Genomic DNA, 17,149 nt, shown 5'->3' with positions numbered 1-17,149 from the left:
ATTCTCATCATCAAGGCATACAAGTAACGAAAAATCAGTTTCAGAATTTCTTTGGATGCTATGTATCTTTTGTTCCTTTAAGAATCCAATTTTGTGTAACGTCCTTTTAAAGTATAGGTGTAATCTAGTCAGGAAATTAATTTTCAACCTAGTAGCCAGGAATATCGACAGTTCATCCAAACTAACCTCCCCTTGGACTGGATCATAGAATCTCTGTAGCAGCTGAATAGCAGTACTTTTGCCACAGCCACTGGAGTCAACCAGAGCAATGGTCTTCCCCGATTGAACTTTCAGGTTCAGGCCCTTGAGAATCTGGAAATATAATCTTTATACGTTAGTCCAATAAATATAGAGCTACTTAAATAAATGGTTTGGGTTTAGAAAAAGGTCTATTAAGATGCTTGGCATCATGATCAAGTCAATAATGAGAGGTCTGGTCTAACAGTGTATTGAACTCCCAGGCCTGCTTTCAGTCCTTTGTTCCAATCCGGGTTGGAAAGCACTTTGAAGATGACAAGAAAAAGTTTTTATTATTAATAACAATGTTGCTTTGTTCTATTCTTATTCTATAAAGACTGCCCTAAGAAAAACCCTTTGGCTCTGAAAACAAAGTGGATTTTGTAATAACCCCAATGGAATGAAGAGTCAGGGTTTGACAATCTCTAGAATTTACTAGGGAGGAATTAGTTATGAAGTAATGACACTTTTGATGCTATGTTCACATTTAGGAACATTTTACCTCAGTCCATTTATCCCATCTTATAAATGTCTAATATTACTAGTGGCCAAAATATTTGCCTCCTATGGGAATTCTTGTGTAGTCATAAATCAACCTAAATATACATATTTTTTGTAATAGAAGATAAAAACAGTAATATCGTGCTTGTGTCCTTATACTATACCAGAAGAGCTCCAGTTTTCCAGTAAGCTAATAGCAGATAAGCTTTGGTGTTTGCTTGACCAAGCAAGAGCATCATTCTTCACCCCTTTAACATCATTTCTCATCACGACCATCCCAGCTCTAACCTCCCTTTTTAGGTAAGGCAAGAAAGGGCATGTCAGAGTAACGCTGACAATGACCAGAGTCTTCAGCTCTCTGTGACCCGGTTCATTACAAATTTAGGTACTAAATGGACATTGCCTTGATCTTGTACGTTGATAATCTTTGGCTGGTGATTGATGAGAACCAGGTATCTAGGATGATTCTTTTAGCTCTGCCAGCTACCTCTGATACCATTGATAATGAGCCACTGCTGACACAGGGTGAACTCTGGAAGGGATAGATGGAATCATTCTTGAATGTCTCCATCCCATTCCAGCCACAGGCCCAAACTGTGGCTCATCCGGCCCAGGGTTTCTCTTGTGTAGAGTGATGTGGGATTCTGTATTGTTACCCTCCTGCTCAGTTTGTATGCAAGACCATTAGGGGAAGACAGTGAGATGGTACAGACTACATTGTCTGCAGCATTCAGATAACAAAGCTCTAAGTCACTGTTTCATCAGACCCAGCCAGGAGAAATTGACTAGCTTAGCCAGCAAGTTACAGGGTGGGTTTGATGCAGGCAAGTCAGCTGTGACTCACTTCAGAGATGATTGAGTTTATGCTTGTAGGTTGGAGGAACCCATCAGAAGAAATGGCAGAGCTAATAGCAGCACACTCAAGTGAGTTTGTAACCTGTTGGATTACTGCTTTTGCACGCAGGAAGCAGTAGTGGCTAATAGCATTTTGTTCGTCTTTTACACTTGGCCAGAAGGTTCTGAACTTTAAATTCTGGTACAGATGTCAATCCAGAGAGAAATATTAGATTACTGCAAAGTACCATACATGGGACTGTACAATCAGATGACTCCCCTCACAAACTTCAGCCAGTGGAGAGTATGGCAGTCTGTTTCTTAGAGGACATTTTCTGTAGGGATAATCTTACCTCCATGCTCTGTGATCTGCACTGGCTTCCACTTCATTGTCAGGAGTGATTTAGAATAATAGCTTTAACCAATAGACCTTAAAATAGGTTGAGTCCTGGCTATCTCCAAGATTACCTCTCCCCACATGGGATATCACAGCAGCTAAACAGCTTTCTGGATTTAACCACACGAGGGCTGGAGGTGAGGCATTCTTGGTGAGACAGCTTGAACGAAGAATTTGCTTCTGATTCAATTCACCAGAGGCCAAATTTACTCACCTTCAGGTTATGCTGTAAGTCCCATTTGTTCTCCCTTACTTTTTCCAGCAAGTGAAAATGAAGAAAAGGTGGATGATGGTGGTGAAGATAAAGCTTTAGTTTTGGGAAGACATTCATCCTGCATTGTTGTTGTATTTTTGTAACTATTATAATAACATTTAGCTCTTACATAGTACATTTTATCCATATATTTCAAAGCACTTTAAAGAGGAGATCAATATTACTATTCTCATTTTACAGATGGGGAAACTGAGGAAGAGAGAGGTGAAGTGACTTGCCAAGTGTTACTTTGCAGGCCAGTGGCAGAGCTGGGAGTAGTATCCTGGTCTCCTGAGTCCTCATCCAATGTTCTTTGAACTAGACCACACTGTGGTACATAAATACCCAGAGTACAGGATGGGCACGGAATTAAAATAAATACATTAAATTGATAAAATGTCAGTTTTATTTTTGGTCACACAGATAATGGCAGCAGCTCTTCACTGCAAAGATGAATTTAAAAAGATCACTTACGTTAATATCAGGTCTTGATGGGTAACTGAAATAAATGTTTTTGAATTCAATCTCTCCTTTGAGCTTGTCTGGTCTGTATCCTTCTTTGGCATTGCTATCTATTAGACGGTCCTGGAGAGAGATTTTGAAAAGGTATCACACATTTGTATGATTTTACAACTGTGCCTTTAGATGGATAACTTGTTTTGGACAGTAAAAGAAACATTGCAACACTACATAGCAGTTTAACTGATCACTGGTTGCTGTATTTCACCCCAGAGGAGTCTGCCTACCAGTGAAATGCAATCCTTGTGTATACCCTGCAAAGCATTTTGGGATAGGGGACAAGGAAAGACCAGGAGTAACTAGAATAATAAAACATCAACTATACCCTAAGTCATCCATCTCCCAACATTACAATGGGCTCAAATACCTTAGCTCCCTCCCAGCATCTGCCTAGGCAGAATGTGGGTTGAGAATCAGTTCTTGGAGGAGTGATGCAGCCTGTAATTGTTGGTTGGCTTAAAATCCACAAGCAAAATAAACAAACTGGGGATTTATTACAAAATCTTCATCCCTAAAAAAGATACCATCATCCTGAGGCTCCCTGGTCTGAAGTCCAATGGAAAATTAGCCTGGTGCTAAATAGCCTGACCTGGAATTGCTCCTCCACTTCCCATGTTGCTGATCTCTGTTGGACTGACACTTTTCAATGACCCAGTAACCACTGGCAGAGTTCAAATCTTCTTTGAGTAGGAATGGGAAGTTTAAAGGGGACCTCCCAGAATCTCTCTGCTCCACTCCAAGACTAGCAAAACCAAAAATAAAACCAAACCCTTTTCTCTGAGTTCTGGTTTCTGATTCTTTCTGGTAGTAGCGTCTAGCTTGTGCCGTCTCTATCCAGGACTTTAGGCAATCTGGGAAACAGAGTCCTGAGCCTTTGTAGCCATCAGTGCTGTAGTCCGAGGCGAGTCCCCTAAAGACTTGCTTAGTGTAATAGGTCAGGAACAACCAACTCCAGAGGTGGTTACACAGAGTTTGATCACCCTTAATTCAGTTTCTCTGGGCAAAATTCCACTCTTTGTTATATTCACACAACCTCACTGACACCCATCAGCATTTATGGCCACAACACAGGGCCATAGCAACAAAGAACGTGGCCCCCTCCAAACATATGTCCAGGGCCCCTTACCAAAAAAGTCAAAGGCATATTTCGATGACTTTGCCGCGTCTGAGATCACAAGATTCCAAGTGTGAGCTCCACATGGTACATACAAGGCACAGTCATTTATTTCTAGCATGCGGGCTTGAACTCCTTTATTCTTTCCTCTCATATTTGCGCCGTTATCATAAGCTTGGCCTCTCATGTCAGCAATGTCTATTCCTAAGTTGTTTGCCTTTTCAAGAAACGCTTCCAATAAGCCCTCGCCAGTTGTATCATGAACATTAAGAAAACCAACAAACGCTTCACGAATATTGACACCATCTTCACCGTTGCATTCAACAAAGCGTAACACCACAGACATCTGTTCTTCATGTGACACGTCGGGAGTACAGTCCAAAATAACTGAATAATATTTTGCTTTTTTAAGCTGCGCTATGTTGGCCTCTTGAATGTTACTGGCAACAAGTTGAATCAGCTCGTTTTGGATCTGTGGACTGAGGTACTGAACATGTGTCTCTGCCTTCTTAATCCTCTGTAAAAGTTCGCTGAGGACAGTATCATACTTTGCAAGCAATTCAAACAGTCCCAAAAAGTTGCCATTCGAAGGATCGCCGAGCTTTTCATTACTTCCTCGAAATGCCAAGTTTCTTTCGGACAAGAAAATAACGACATCAACCATGCGTTTGACAACATTTCTCCAGAAATCTCTTTCTTTCAGAAAAGCCTGCAATTCGAGTTGGTCAATAGATGTACGGTTTACTATGCCTGACCGAAGGTCAAACCATTTCACCATACAGTCTTGATGACCTTTGCCTGTTTCATGCTGCTGAAGTCTTTTTGACAGTGCTTTCCAAGCAGATGTTCCACGACGTAGCGGTATGTCGCCAGTGCCAAATAATTTACAACAAAAACAAAAAATGGCATCTTTCTGAACTGAGTACATTAACCATGAATGTCTTATTTTCTCGCCATTTGCCATGGTTCGATAGAAATGAGTACTTGTGAATCTCCGTCTTTCCTCGTTAAATAGAAATTCGTAACTTTCATTCTGCTGCGGTGGGCCACGTGCAACAATGTCACACACTTGCCTGTCCGATATTATAGACGGCCAATCTCCTGAATCATCAGTCAGTGGTTCAGATTCAGATACTTCTTTCCCGCCAGCAGCTGGAATATCTGTCACAGTTTGTTTGGTAGAACAACTGGCTTCACCTTCGACCTCACTTGAAGCACTTCTGGATACTTCTGGATACGATTCGTCACTGCTAGCGCTGTCCGTTTCATGTGCCTGTACCTGTACGTTGGATTGCAGCGCAAAATACGTTGACAACTTTGGAATTTTCTCAAGTTCCTTCTCGGCATCTTTTGCTGCCTTTCGTTTACTAGCTCCGCTCTTATACATTCTCTTAGACATCACAAAGCACGCTTCTGCGTTGGAAACGATAAAAAACTAAACAACTAAATTAATAACATTTATCCCCCGACCGCCATTATGAACGCAAATACACATTCTTTGAATGGGTCCAACTAAAATTCGAAACTGACCGACAGACAACTGATGTAGCCAATAGCATTATGATGTATCATAATGACTTCACAGTTTTGTCAGTAAAACCGACATGGATTGTGCAATAGCATCAATAAATGTCACTTACCTAGTTATACCTTACATTTTTTTTGCCACTTTTAGGGGCCCCCTTCCTTGCGGGGCCCCCGCCGGTCGGAGGGTACAGAGGGAGCTCGCTACACCTCTGCCATAACAGAGGACAAAACTCAGCCCTTTGTTCTAACCTAATATGAACCTGGGACTGCAGATATATAACAAACTGCTGTACAAAATTCAAAGAGTTAGTTACTGAAAATGTGGCATCCCTCTTCCCCAGCAACAGTATTACCAGAGCTTTCAATAGCACTGTTAATCTCCAAATCAAAAGCAGTTGAACTGAAATCATGTCCACTCCATATACTTGTGTTTTAAAGAGCAATGTCATTTCACTTAGTTCTTCACCACTTACTCTAAAAAATAAATGAAGGAGGAAGTGACAAACTTAACAGGAACGAGGGCCCCAACTTGTGACGTTGAGCTATAGATCTCAATTTCCCCCAAGATTGCAATAAGCTCATTTAGGGCTTAGATTAAAGCTCATGCAGGGCCGGTGCAACCATTTAGGCGGACTAGGCAGTTGCCTACGGCGCCGAGATTTGGGGGCGCCAAAAAGCGCCCCCCAATTTTTTTTTAAATGGTTGAGCAGCCCTGCTGCTAGGACAGAGAGGGAGTCAGCCCAGGGTGTCCCCTGGGTCAATGCGCTGCCGCGGCAGATGGCAGCCCAGGAGCCCTCTGGGTCAGGGCGCCGCCACGGCAGCCAGCAGCCCAGGGTGTCCCCTGGGTCAGGGCGCCACCGTGGCAGCCGGCAGCCCAGGGTGTCCCCTGGGTCAGGGCGTCCCCTGGGTCAGGGCGCTGCCGGAGGGGGCGGCAGGCAGCTCCCGTGGAGCTGCCGCAGTGGTGCCTGCGGGGGGTCCGCTGGTCCGTGGCTCGGATGGAGCTGCCGCAGTCGTGCCTGCAGATGGTCGGCTGCTCGCGCGGCTCCGGTGGACCGCCCACAGGGACACCGGACCCTCCGCAGGCACCACTGCGGCAGCTCCACCGGAGCCACGGGACCAGTGCACGGGGTGGTGAAATTGCCGTCCACCTAGGGCGCTCAGAACCCTAGTGCCGGTCCTGGGCTCATGTCTCCTCAATATGAAGAGAAATGTCATCTTCCTTTGGTTTTCAGTGGTATGAGTCTATGCAGTTCATCCACTTTTTGATAAATAAATCAGAAATTTCAGATTGCTAGAAAAGTGACATTAAGTACCTGTGACAAAGTTCCTCCTCTGCCTTGGTGGGTCCTGTGCTTATAGGCAGATTTACTTGCCTCAGAGATTTATGGCAGTCCTCAGTTTGGCTACTTTTGCTAGTGCTCAAACCTACCGTCCACTCAGCTAACCTCACCACTGGCCAGCATGGGGGAAACCTAGTGCCTCGGGGACAGGCCAGATCCCTTTCCAATTAGGCCTTCCCTTCTGATGTTTCTCACAGACCAAGTCAACTCCTCCTGTGTCTGATCAGGAGTTGGGGGGATGGGGAAAACCCAGGCCCACCCTCTACACGGGGGTCCAGGGCCCTATGGATAGCAGCTGTCTACAATGTTCCCTGTATCAGCTGCGTAATAGCACAATTACCTCGGATCCTTTCTCACGGCCTTCCCCAGCACCTTCTTTATCCTCACTGCAGGATCTTCCTCCTGAAGCCTGATCACACTTGAACTCTTCACTCCCTCCAGCAGCACGCCTTCTCTCTCCCTGCTCCTTGCACACACTCCTACTAACTGATGGGAGGTCCTTTTTAAACCAAGTGTCCTGATTAGCCTGCCTGCTATAATTGATTCTAGAAAATTCTTAATTGGCTCCAGGTGTCTTGATTAGCTTGCTGGTCTTATTTAGTTCTAGCAGGTTCCTGATTGCTCTAGGGAAGCCCCTGCTTTGGTCACTCAGGGAACAGAAAATTGTTCATCCAGTGGCCAGTATATGAGCCTTCTACCAGACTCCTGTGCCCCAGGTCTGGGTCTGTCATAGTACCTTAGTGATGACCTTGTACACTTCATAGGCAGCACCTCGAGCATTGGCAACACTCTCAAAGTGTGGGGAGCCCTGGCTGAGAGAGAATGCACCACGGAGTAGAGAGAATAATATCTACAGGGAACAAAAACAGGAGCTAGTGTACATTGGTTCCAGACCTGCAGTTTCCTTAGTGCTAAATGTCATGATAATCCTGGTGGTTCTGTAAGAGCTTTTCCAGAAAAAAAATATAAAAAAAGAAATCAAAACTAAAATTTCAGGCTGCATTTTTCCAGCTCCTCCAGTTTTTATACATTCCCTGGATTTGACACAGGAAGTGGTGAATGTAGCTATTGTGTGCATCACATGTCCTTTAACAGTTGGATTAGCTTTTTTTGTTGCTGCTGCATTCATTAACTCCCATTAAGAGAATAGTGAAATTAGACATCTCTCCATCTCTTTGCAATATTAAAAACCTCAGCATCCTCAGAGACAGTTAATCCACAGTTTCCTGAGGCCCCAGTCCTTCAAAGTGCACACTTAACATTATGCACTGTGACTAGTTCCACTGAAGTCACATTCTCATCAGAAATCAATGGGGCTACTCCCAGTGCATAAAGCACATACTTAAATCTTTGCAGGATCAGGGCCTTATTCCTTTCCAAAGGAAAAATAATCTAAAAGTTTTGGTGAAGTACAATAATCCCTTGCAGGGATTTAAAAAAAGAAAGAAAGATGGTCACATGGCTGTGACACTGGCAGACGAGGTGCCAGCTCATGCCAAAACTCCAGACCTCCCTGAATGCATACAGTTGCATAGCTGGAAGCCAGACCAATTCACTTGTATATTATTATAGAGAAAAGTGATTGTTAAATGTATAAGAATGTATTTGGTGTTTAAACTTCATGAAAACTAATGGGATGTTAATGCACTGAAAACAATGCATTAGTTAAACACTTATCTGGACCTTGTTATAATGCTGTAGCAAACATTCACACAGTGTATACCCCTGTCAGCAAATAACCCATCAAATGAGAAAGAAGTCTTGTGGAATGCAAATGAAGAATTTAACAGAAAAGTGTTAATTTCAAAGCAAGTGGTCACTGTGTGTGATGATCGAAGGTCAAAGACTCCAAATGTATTCCTCACTCTCTGCCATCAAAGGAAAAGCCCACAGGGGTACTGACCCTGTCAGTTTGTTTTCTGTGGGAAGAAAACTATGAGTATGGATTCTGGGAAAAATCCTTCATTTCTGCAGTTTGGATTCTAACAAGGCAAAATAAATGAACATGGAGATGGAGATTCCCTGAGCCCTGAGAGATTTTTGCTAAACTGGCAGATCACTACATTTCCGGTATCATTTGAAATTATAGACTGACTCATCTGTACATATATTTTATTTGATTTAATCTCTCAATAACTCTTATTAACTTTTCTTAGCTACTAAACCTTTAGTTAGTTTACTACAGAATTGTCTACCACTGTTGCCTTTGGTATAAAATCTAGGATACCAATTGATCTGGGGTAAGTGATTAGTTTCTGTGACTGGAAGCAAACTGAATATGGTGTGATTTTTGGTGTAAATGACCTTTTATCACGAAGTCAGGTTTGTCCGGGTGGCAAGAGAGACTGGAGAATCTATCTGTGACTCCATTGTAAGATTAGTATAGTGATCCAGGAATTCACATTTGTTACTGGCTTGGTGAAATCTAATTACAGAACACACCGCCAGTTTGTGGTGTCTGCTCTGTTTTCTGACAGCCTGCCCTGAGACAGGCACTCACGGTCGTGAACCACTCCAGACAGCATGATAGTGATCAAATGAGATATTTGTTATGGAACTTTAGGTCTTAAATATGTAGATTCAACATCTCTGTTGATTTATATTAAACACATTTAATCTAATGGGTACTTTGTGCCTGAGTAGAAATTATAGATCTTTTGATGCAGTATTTAAACAATACAGCATTTTCTCTAATTTACAGACCATTTTCTAAAAGTTTGCCTCAGCGAATCGACTATACTGTGCTGTACTTACAATTAACACACGTCTGATGTCATAATTCTCTTTCTCCTCCACTATGAGTTTGGTTCCATACCAAAATGCAAGAGCAAAGGCTCCAAATAAAATAAACTCTGTGAAACCCAAAGACGTGTAGGTGGTAATTGGTTTTTTGACTCCAACTTTCCTAGCATTCTTTAAGTTAACATCATATCTGAAAACAGAAGATAAATTTTAAATTTGGTATGTACCCAGATGACATTCAGTTCCTAGCTTCCTCTCATGCTTCCAGGGTTTTCTGTCATAAAAATCAATTATCTAGATTCTTAGATGGTGTGAGTCAACGCAGCTTCATTGATTTTACATCAACAGAGGATCTGGCCCATGGCTGCTCTGAGTGAATTATCAGGCACACAGATAAAGATGATATGTTGGGGAACAGTCAACACAACTTTCGTAAACGGAAATTGTGCCTCAACAATCTATTAAAATTCTTTGAGAGTTTCAGCAAGCGCGTGGACAAAGGTGATCCAGTTGATATAGTAGTATACTTGGACTTTCAGAAAGCCTTTGACAAGGTTCCACACCAAAGGCTGTTAAGCAAAGACTTGGGATAAGAGTGATAGGAAACAAAGGGTAGGAATAAATGGTCAGTTTTCACAGCGAGGCGAGAAAAATTATAGATCCTTTGGGGACCCTGTAGAGACCTGTGCTGTTCACATATTCATAAATTATATGAAAAAGAGGGTGAACAATGAGGTGGCAGAAATTGCAGATGATACAAAATTATTCAACATAGTTAAATCCAGAGCTGACTGCAAAGAGCTACAAAGGCATCTCACAAAACTGGGTAACTGGGCAACAAAATGGCAGATGAAATTCAATGTTGATAAATGCAAAGTAAGTCACATTGGAAAACAATCCCAACTATACATAAAAAATGACGAGGTCTAATTTAAACGCTACCACTTAAGAAACATCTTGTAGACATCATGGACAATTCTCTGAAAACATTTGCTCAATGTGCAGCAGCTGTCTAAAAAGCTTACAGAATTTTAGGAACCATTAGGAAAGGGATAGCTCATAAGACAGAAAATATCATAATGCCACTGTGTAAATCCATGATATGCCCACACCTCAGATAATGTGTGCAGTTCTGGTTGCCCATCTCATATAAGATATATTAGAATTAGAAAAGGTACAGAGAAAATATTAGGGGTTTGGAACAACTTCCATCTGAGGAGAGATTAAAAAAACTGGACTGTTCACCTTAGAAAAGAGATGACTGGTATGAGAGGATATGATAGAGGATATGATAGAGAGGATATGATAGAGGTCTAGAAAATGAATGAAGAGAAACTGAATAGGAAACTCTTATTTATCCTTTCATGTAACATAAGAACCAGGGGTCACCCAATGAAATTAATACATAGTAGGTTTAAAACTTAGAAAATGAACTATTTCTTCACATAATGCAGTCAACAACTCATTGCCAGGCCAAAAGTATAACTGGGTTCAAAAAAGAATTCGATGAGCTCATGGAGGCTACGTCCATTAATGGCTATTCGCCAAGATGGTCGGGGTGGGCCCTACGCAGTGGATGCCCCTAAATGTCTGGGACTGGATGACAGGATGGATCACTCAAAAATTGCCCTGTTCGGTTCATTTAATCTGAAATATCTGGCACTGGACACTGTCAAAAAACAGGATTCTGGACTAGAAGGACCATTAGTTGGACCCATTCTTATGTAATATTTGAAAAATTGGCCTGAAATCAACAACATGAAATTCAATAAAGACAACTGCAAAGTACCACACTTGGGAAGGAAAAATCAAATGGGCAAATACAGAATGGGGAATAATTGGTTAGGCAGTAGTACTGCAGACAAGGATCTGGGAATTCAAGTATATCACAAATTAAATATGAACCAACAACGTGATGTAATTGTGAAAAAAGATAATATTCTCAGTACCCTCAGGGGAGTATCGTATTTAAGAGGCAATTGTTCTACTCTACTTGTCTCTGGTGAGGCCTCTGCCAGAGTAGTGTATTGGCTTAGGAAAGGTGTGGACAAACTAGAGAAAGTCTAGAAGAAACCAACAAAAATGATAAAATGTTTAGAAAACCTGAGGAAAGGTTAAAAGAACTGGGCATGTTGGTCTTGGAAATTGAAGACTAAGCGGGGACTTGGCTAACAGTCTTCAAATATGCTAAGGAGTGTTACAGAGAGGATGGTGATCAGTTGTTCTCCATATCCACAGAAGACAGAACAAGAAATAATCAGGATAATGGGCAGCAAGGGAGGTTTAGGTTAGATGTTAGGAAAAACTGTCTAAATTTTAGGATAGTTAAGTACTGGAATGTGTTACCGACAGGAGTGGTGCCAGGGTTTTTGGCGCCCTGGGCGGGGGTCCTTCTGTGCTCCCTGTCGTTGACGGCAATTCTGCGGCGGGGGGGTCCTTCCGCTCTCCTGGTCTTCAGAGCACTTCGGTGGCAGGTCCCAGAGCAAGTGAAGGACCCACCACAGAATTGCTGCCGAAGACCCTGAGTGCAAAAGGACCCCCCACTGCCGAATTGCTGCCGAGGGCAGCAAAATGCCGCCCCCCAAAATCCTGGTGCCATAGGCAACCGCCTAGGTCTCCTAAATGGAAGCGCCAGCCCTGGTTACCGAGGAAGGTTGTGGAATCCCCATTATTGGAGGTTTTTCAGAACTGGTTAGACAAACACCTGTCAGAGAAGGCCTAGGTATACTTGAACCTGCCTCAGTGCAGGGGACTGGAACTGATGATCTCCCAAGGTCCCTTCCAGCCCTACATTCTAGGATTCTATGAATATCATCTTGCAAAGGGAAGAGTTAGTGCTCACTCAGTTTTTGAAGAAAAAGTGCTTTAGATAAAATCAAACAAGTAAACAGAAGCCAGAATCTCCTTTGACTCCACAACCTGGCAGTAGTTCTCTCCTGCAGAACACTGTTGGAAGCCAGGAACTATTCTCATAAGCTAAGTTACCAAGACATATGCCAATAGCAAGTAATTAAATACAAATTAAGCACCATATGATGTTAGTTAACCCTGTGAGACAGGGATAAAGATTAACAATTAGTTAATGAAAAAAAATCACTCTTTTTATTTGCAATTCCTTTACAAGCTTATGGTTTTCCGTCAATGAATAACAGCTTCTGTTCACTCATTAGCTATCTAATCCCCTTCAGCTTCTCAAGGGCATTACAGAAAGCACCGCTCAGCCCAGCAATGTTCTCAGAATGTTTCAGGAGGACATGCATATCATTTTATTGTTCAATGACATGCTCAGAAGCTTTGTAGGAACCTCTCGACACATACATTATGTACAAAAATGCTCTGACCAAAAGTGGGAAGGCCCAAAATGAATGGCATAGTTTATGCAGTAGTGAAGTGATCCTAAAATGATGTGCAACGGATTTCTTCCACATAAATTGCTCAGGTATCATTGGTGCTGTTCAGATTAGATCAAGAGGAGGATTATTTGCAAAGGACTAAGCACATACTTAATTTTAAGTATGTGGGTAGCCCCCTTGAAGTCGATGACATAGGAAAGCGATAGGCAATTTTACATAAGCTTATGATCCAGTAAAGCATGAAAACTGTAAACACTTTAATCAATGATTTCAGTGGGAGTGGGCATGTGCTTAAAGTATTTACATAAGTGCTTTGTTGGACTGGAGCCTTAGAGAAGATTGCATTTTCTGTAGCTTCAGCTTCCAAATTCAGCTTCAGGTTAGTGTCAGAGGAAAATTGGGCCTTACGGTGCCCCTCCATAATGTAGGTCAATTGAGAGATTGCAAATGTCGATGAGTGACAGAAAACATCTCCTTCCATATGCTCATATTTATCTTCATCTGAACTTCTCAGCTGTCTGGGGGCTTAAACTGACAGATCATCTTGGATTTTTGTCTTAAATAACCACATCACTTTCCCAGATATTATGTACAATCAATAATTAGGTTAAAAAAAAAACCTCACTTTGCTAGTGCCTTCATCTGTCCATTGAAAACAACAACTGTTCTGATAGCAGTCAAAATTTCTTCCGCCACAGCTCCAGCTCTAGCATAAACAGTCAACTCTTTTGTAGTGAATGATGCCAGGAACTGGAAAACTGGGAGGGTGGGAGGAAGGGGAAAGTATTTTATGGAAATCTATTTAAGTGGTGTAAATTATGTACTGATTCAAAGGGTGATCAAGCACTTAGCAAAAGAGCCTAGAATTTAGTAGGGTTCAAGTCCCCACTCCAACACAGTTTTCCTGGGCAACTTTGGGTAAGTAACTTTTCTCTGTTTTTCACTTCTCCATGTGTAACATGGGAATCCTCTATCTTGCATGGTGTTGTGAGGCTAAACACAATGAAGCTTGCATGGCACTCAGAAACTATAGTAATGAAAGCCATATAAATAACTTAGCTCTCTTAATTACAGGTCACTATCCTGTTTCTTCCTCCATCATTTTCAGTGCTTGGGTGGGAGAAAGGGGGAGAGAAAACAAAATACAATCTATAAATGGAAACACTTTGTACATTTTTCTGTGCATTACAAGCAATATCTACACAGTTGCTAGATGCAGATCATCCTCTTCCCACGTGATGAGTGGTGGTGATTGGGAAGCAGTCCAGGCCTCCATGGCATGCCAATGCCTGGCCGCTGATGCTCAGTGTAGATAGAGCTCTGCAAATTTTGGGGCAGGAGCCAGTGAAGTAGGAGAAGGGCTGCTCTCCATGCTCTCCAAACTTTGGGGTCATGTTGCTTTGGGGTTCACTCCCTCTCAATCTGTTTTTAGAGGTAAAATTCTTATTTGTTTTTCCTCAGCACTGACAAATGGTCCAACTGCTTCTGCTGCAGCAAGGAGAAGGCTAACTGACAAAATCACTAAGGTCAGTTTCCACCTGTAAACGAATCCTATAACAATCCCTGTCAGAAACGTGGCAAAGAATTGTACAAATATACAGAACTTGTCTCCAATGCCTTCGTGGATGGTGTTAATGTCACTGTTAATTAAAAAAAGAGCTTTGTTAACTTTGATGAATGCTTCCTCCTCACACATTTTTCTCTTTTGCTAGGGAGAAGCTTGTCAGAAGTTTAACTGTTCAAATCATTGGGCAGTAGGAATTTTGGACGTGGATACTGAACAGCGGTAGTGGCTCTTTGTGAGGCTAGGAACTAGCAGATCACAACTCATTTTCTGTGATGTAACCTCTAAATAGACTTCTGCCATTGCTAACCCTATTCATTCACATGTGACCCATTTCATTCATGCAATATCCAAAAGGAATAATCCATACAAAAAAAACAACAAAAATTCATTCCCAAAACCTTTACATTACTTTTTCCTCTAAGTTCCCCTATGTATCCTATCTTTTTCAATTTTGTTATTAAATTTTAAGATCTTTAGGCAAGGAATATCTCCTTTTCACATCCTATACAGTGACAAGCACGGTATTATTAAATTATTATTTGGAAAACCATTGTGTGTCATGCTAATTTTCTCTTGCTATTTACATATGTGGGAAATAGGATTGGTGAAATTCAAGCCTTTCTCATTCTCTTCAGGATTCACATCTTCCAAAAACTGGGCATATCCCTCCCTACAAACATTAAGTCTGGAGAAACTCTGCATACCCTGATCATACTTTCCCCTGAATTCCTGCACAAGGGACCTGGTCCAAAGATTCCTAAGGATTTTAACTGGTTTTGGATCAGGTTCAAAATGATAACACAGTGCCCATAACTATGAGTGCAGTTTCATTTCATATAATGTCAGGGTTTTCAATGCTTGTAAACTAGCTGGAGACAGCAGAGCTCTTTATCTATCGTAGTTTGCAAAATAGCTCATAGACACTACCAAGCCAATGTCAGAGGAGTAAGATATTGCATTTCACAGCATAAGCCTTCGCAGTTGAAATGTCACTGAAACCCTGAAAGTGAAGTGAAAAATGGGAACGAATTCCTCCCTCAGATAGCAGAGATATTTTGGGTCTTAGTTAAAAAGGTTTCCTGGAAATTCCCTGTAGCTAATTCTATAAAGGTAAACATCAGACTTCTTTTTGGCTCAGGTTTCTGGTGCATAGATAAATAAACCCTTCTCACTCCGTCAGTTGGGTGTTCAACGTTCCAATCTGGCTGGTATCAAATCAAGCCATCTCCTGGTAAAGTATGGCAAAAAAATACTTTTGACGGATTCTCGCTGTCTCTCTTGCAGCTGAGGTAAAAAATGTCCAGACTTGGATGGTGCTCTGTATCACTATAGCAAAGCCAATACCTGCACAGTAGTAGGCAAACCTGTAGTAAAATAGTAAAAGTCCATTTGGTCAATTGCATCTTGCAAGATAAGTTAGACACATCAGGTCACGTTCAACCCTGCTGAAGCCAATGGGATGTAATTGAGGGCCAAATTTGGCTTACAGTCTAACGGACAAAAAACACTGTGCTATTCTTCTGAAAATAATTGTAGAGGTTCTTACCTGGTCATTTCAGCTTCTATATCCAAACCTGGAATTGCTGGACAAGTAGAGCTACTATTCATCAGAGCTGAAAGATTAATTGTAACAAAGAAAAACACTCAGTTTTATTAGAACAGGCATACAACAAATCATGGCAGTTTTAGGCCATAATCTTATGGGTGTTTTGTATGACACTACACTCCCTGCAACAGCGCTATAGATTTATAACTTTCATGGTGTCCATCATCCTTCTAGTGGAGGATCAAACAGGGCAAACTTCTGAGTCAGCTCAGAGGGTTACTGTAGAGTGATGTCATGGATTTAGCTTACTACGTCAAAGGGCACTCGTCCATAGTTTCATCTGATCTGACCTTCGGATTCCAACTGTGGCCAATATCTGATCTTTCAGAAGTTGATAACTCCCCCTTCTACTTCACATAAGGCAAAATTCATCCATGCAGACACCATAAGGCCGACTTTTATGCACCACTTAGGTTCCACCCAAGCCTTAAAACTGGACCCAAATGGGGTCCAAGTGGTGGCTCAGCCTTTTGCTGGTTCTCTGCAAAAAAGGTAAATTTCACTAATAATGCACCTAACCGAATGTGCAAAACTTTTCAGACCTGGGAGAAATAGCAGACCCCTTCCATGTGTCAGCACATATATTTTAGGATAAGTTATGATTGCCCTTATCATAAGCTTAGCTCATATAGAGGCAAAATAGAATTAATGGTCCTATTTTGTTGTTTTAAAAAGCCCATCACAGAACTTGATTTGGTGACCTCGTCGGGCAGTGAATTCCATGGATTAACTATAAGCTATAGAAAGTAGTAAATCGTTTTACAGTTACCAAATGTACTGTTCTGTAATTTATCAAGTGTCTAGTTTTCTACTGTACTATACAGCAGGGTAAAAAGGAAGGACTCCTCAAAATTTGCTATGCTCTTCATAGCTTTTTAGACCACAGCAGCACTCCATCCTGAACCTCTGCCAAACCAGTAAATAAGAGACCCTAACAAATATTTTGAGAAGTTGAACAAACTTTATTTACGTGAAGACATATTTACTGCTTCGCCAATCATCACACATCTGTTTGTCATTTCTCCAAAGACAATGATAATAAGTGGCAGCCCTGTTCCATTTGCAACAGCTGCAATCAAGCCTATTATCATCAAAATGATATCCAGCCAATCGGCATATCCAAACTACATGAATATAAAGAAAAAGGAATTAAATGAAG

At 41.6% G+C, this 17,149-nt stretch overlaps 1 pseudogene; it reads right to left on the bottom strand.

Annotated features, from left to right (window-relative positions):
- LOC116816795 (ATP-dependent translocase ABCB1-like) overlaps positions 1-17,149 on the bottom strand; it is a 65,549-nt pseudogene that overhangs the window by 45,692 nt on the left and 2,708 nt on the right.

This window comes from Chelonoidis abingdonii, chromosome 2 (genome assembly GCF_003597395.2).
Source record: "Chelonoidis abingdonii isolate Lonesome George chromosome 2, CheloAbing_2.0, whole genome shotgun sequence".
Lineage (NCBI taxonomy): Eukaryota > Metazoa > Chordata > Testudines > Testudinidae > Chelonoidis > Chelonoidis abingdonii.
This window is presented reverse-complemented; position numbering and strand designations above follow the sequence as displayed.